This window comes from Lepidochelys kempii, chromosome 27, assembly GCF_965140285.1.
Source record: "Lepidochelys kempii isolate rLepKem1 chromosome 27, rLepKem1.hap1, whole genome shotgun sequence".
NCBI lineage: Eukaryota > Metazoa > Chordata > Testudines > Cheloniidae > Lepidochelys > Lepidochelys kempii.
Genome location: NC_136406.1, coordinates 12,795,046 through 12,799,533, shown reverse-complemented (window position 1 = coordinate 12,799,533; position 4,488 = coordinate 12,795,046).

The following is a 4,488-nucleotide window of genomic DNA, read 5'->3' as shown; positions in this document are numbered from 1 at the left end:
AAGCAGTATAAGGCCTTTGACACACACTTGAGTGGTTCTCACAGCATGCAGAAGAGGGTATTAGTGTGTCTGTGTGTGTGTGTAGATAGACAGATATATATGTGTACATATGTGTATATATAAAGTCACTAGCCAGTTCATTACAATATACAAATAAAGAGCAACTGCTTTCTGCGGGTGATAAAAAATGGGTGAGCCAGGAAGAGAACTACATTCCCTGGACTGGTGAAATGCCTTCAGTTGTGCCAGCAACACCAGTGAAACCTGATCAGTGCAAATTCAGAAAGACAAAATTTTCATCCTACATAGAATCATAGAATCGTAGAATATCAGGATTGGAAGGGACCTCAGGAGGTCATCTAGTCCAACCCCCTGCTCAAAGCAAGACCGATCCCCAATTAAATCATCCCAGCCAGGGCTTTGTCAAGCCTGACCTTAAAAACTTCTAAGGAAGGAGATTCCACCACCTCCCTAGGTAACGCATTCCAGTGTTTCACCACCCTCCTAGTGAAAAAGTGTTTCCTAATATCCAACCTAAATCTCCCCCACTGCAACTTGAGACCATTACTCCTTGTCCTGTCCTCTTCTACCACTGAGAATAGTCTAGAGCCATCCTCTTTGGAACCCCCTTTCAGGTAGTTGAAAGCAGCTATCAAATCCCCCCTCATTCTTCTCTTCCGTAGACTAAACATCCCCAGTTCCCTCAGCCTCTCCTCATAAGTCATGTGTTCCAGTCCCCTAATCATTTTTGTTGCCCTCTGCTGGACTCTTTCCAATTTTTCCACATCCTTCTTGTAGTGTGGGGCCCAAAACTGGACACAGTACTCCAGATGAGGCCTCACCAGTGTCGAATAGAGGGGAACGATCACGTCCCTCGATCTGCTGGCAATGCCCCTATTTATACATCCCAAAATGCCATTGGCCTTCTTGGCAACAAGGGCACACTGCTGACTCATATCCAGCTTCTCATCCACTGTAACCCCTAGCACTGCAAAGAATAGGAGGGCTGTCTCCTGAGTATCATTTGCACTTCTATTGCCACCTTTCACTCAGAGATCTCAAAGCACTTTACCAGCAATGAACTAGCACCCGGTATGATGATTGGTTTCGCTGTAGCTCACAGAAGCTTATGCTCAAATAAATTTGTTGGTCTCTAAGGTGCCACAAGTACTCCTTTTCTTTTTGGTATGATGATTGAGATTCACAACTTTCCTGTGTGGTAGGTATTATTATTAAACCCATTTTACAGTTGGGGAAACCGAGGCACAGAGAGCGTACCAGCTTGATTTCTGAAAACTGAGACATAAGTGATTTACCCAAGATCAGCAGGTAAATCGGGAATAGAACCCAGGAGACCTTCCGGAACCCTGCACTAACCCCTCAAGCTTCTGCAACAGAGAACAGAGCCCAAGAGTCCTGACTCTCAGATAAACAGCAAATACCACCTTCCTTTTTGCCACTTCCATTCCTTAATGTATGAACCAGATACAATTTTAGGGTGGGTGAGCTGGGGAAGAGGAGGCTGGCGTTGATGACGGGCACATTCCACTGCATCATTGTCACGAAGCATCAAGGTTTCCGGGCTGTCGATGCAAAATGCCTTCCTACTCGATCACAGCCCCGCCTTAATCATCTTCGGGCCCAGGTTCAACAGCCAACCTCGCTCCTAATGATATTCCGTTAACTGGACAAATCCCTTTGAAGGCTTGGCTTGCTTTGAAATCCAATTTCACAGGAAGCCAGAGCTGATTGGGGGTAGCTATGGAAACCAAGCCGTGCAGCCTTTGAGGAGCTGAGAGATGCAAGGCAAGATGTGAGAGTCAGAGTCCTTTAGTGCTCTGTCGGAAATATCAAAGGATCTAGAGAGGTTGGCAGGAGATGTGTCCCTGCATAGGAGCTGTTCTGTGTGGTTGGGTACCAGGTGTCTGTCAGTGGAGGTAAGCAGCCAGCTGTCCTGTCACCCAAGCTGAAGATGGGACTGAATACACAAAGCTGTAGCTCTGCGGGTCTTTCCCCCTAACGCATCAGCATCTCAGCCTTCCTCTCTCCCTGCCCCCTGCCCATTCTTGAAGGTTAACAACAAAAAGGGTAACAAGGTTAAACCACAAAGCCCTGGCTGATAGCGGTCCTTTCAAGCGGCTGCGCTGAAATTGATCTGAAATTTCGTGCAATTAGGTAAGGTGAGGATGTACGTGCCCACACGCCGGGGTGGCCAACCTGTGGTTTCAGAGCCACATGCGGCTCCTCGTACAGGCACCGACTCAGGGGCTGGAGTGACAGGCGCCAGCTTTCCAATGTGCCGGTGGGGGTGCTCACTGCTCAACCCCTGGCTCAGGCCCTACCCCTACTCCACCCCTTCCCACCTCCTTCCCTGAGCCTGCTGTGCCCTCACTCCTCCCCCCCAGAGCCTCCTGCATGCTACGAAACAGCTGATCAGGAGGTGCGGGGAGGGAGCGGGAGGCGCTGATCGGTGGGGGCTGCCGGCGGATGGGAGGTGCTGGGAGCAGGGCAGGGGAGCTGGTGGGGGGCTGCTGACATATTACTGTGGCTCTTTGGCAATGCACATTGGTACATTCGGGCTCCTTCTCGGGCTCCGGTTGGCCACCCCGATCTAGCGCAATATCACAGTTCCTTCCAGACTACACTAAATCACCGGTCGATCCATTCCAGAATCACATTGGGATTCAGGAGACCAGGGTTCAAGACCTGGATCTGCAGCTGGGAGACCTTTGGCAGGTCTTCGCTATGAGTTTCCTTACATCCCTCTTGCCCATTTAGGGCTGTCTTTTGCTGTGTGTATGCTTATGCAGTATGCAGCAGAGCAGGGCCCCAGTTTTAGCCAGGGTCTGTCTGTGCTATTGTAATTAATAACAATAATGAAAGGGGCTGGAGACTCATTTATTTATTCAAATTTTAAAAACATATCGATAGGTGCCTTCCAGTGTTCGGTGGCCTTCCAGAAAAGAAAAATTATGCCATAAACAGAAACAAAACACAACCCATATATATACCCACCTCAACTCACACCCTTTCCTGTGTCTTTGCAGAGGGGAATCCAACATGGGTTTTGCGGCATGCTTGGAAAGTTAATACATCTAGATCTCCGGCATTCCAGGACGGGGCATGAGTTCCAGTTATGGGTAGAAAGGTACTAGGTCTACCTGCCTCTTTATTAGTAGCATCTGTAGACTGAAGACACAAGTCTGCGTTCTGGATATGCATCTGTGCAGCCCCACAAAAACGAATGGCGTGTGAGTCAGAGCAGAATTTGGCCAGGTCAGTGTAGACAGCTGAGAGGAAAGATGCTCCAAAAGACCTCAGACCAATTAGCTTCTCCACCACACACTTCTTGTGTGACCTTGGGCAACTCACTTAGTCTCTGGGGTGCAGATCCTCAGAGGCATTTAGGGCTCCTAATTTCAATTGAATCCTATGGGAATTAGGCACCTAAACACCTTGAAGGAGCTGGGTCTCAGTCCCCCATCTGTCAAATGGGGATAATAATTCCCTATGTCACAGGGAGTATTATGAGAATAAATGCATTAATGAATGGGAGGTGCTCAGATAACTGTGGGAACAGGGGACCATATAAGTCTCTAGATACATAGGAAGCTCACACAGCTAGACACTCATAGATGCTGGAACTAGGGGCTCAGCCACACCCCGAGTTTGAAGTGGTTCCCGTCATATATAGGGTTTACAGTTTGCTTCAATGGCTCTCAGCACCCCCACTATACAAATCGGTCCAGGCCCCCTGGTTGGTATGAACAGGGACGCTCATACTGAGAGGCATGGGAGGGAAAAGAATAACATTGCTGGAAATCTAACAAGCAAAGCATGGCTGCGAAGGGATAAAGCAGCCAGCCTTCACAGGGCCTTGAGGAGAAGCAGTGCTGGAGGGGAAAGCGTACAAAGAATGGGAGGCCAGGCAGGTAGAGATGAGACGTGAGATTATCTTCTGTTGTTCTTGGGGCTGACTGATGGGCTTTGGCTTAATGCAGAGGGCATTATTGATCCCTGGCTGTTCGGTCACACTGTGTGAGGCGGCTGCCCTCTGCCCTGTGGATGGGCTGTCGCACCTCCGCCTCTTTCACCAATCCCCGTCAAGCTACTTTAATGAGTCTTTTATTGACAACGCTGAGTCCTAATGAGGAGGGGTGCTGCACACTTCATTAAGGAGGCACAGGGGCCCGCTTTTCCGCAAACAGATAGGACCAGCAGCTGCTGCCTGGAGTGCAGTGCGGGCAGGGATGGGGCAATCAAAGCAGGAGCTTTGGGATCCAGGCCCCCACCCCAGGAAGAGAGGAGAACCCAGGGGGAGCAGTCAGGCGGCTGCACCTGACCTGAGGTGGCTGAGAAGGGTCTGGATCCGTGCTTTAGGAGGCAGAACAAGGATGTAGGACAAGACTCTCTCTGATCTGGGGAGAAACGGGGGTTCGGGAGGGAGAGCCTGACCCAGGTGAATAGGCCCGGTTGAGCTAAAAGACT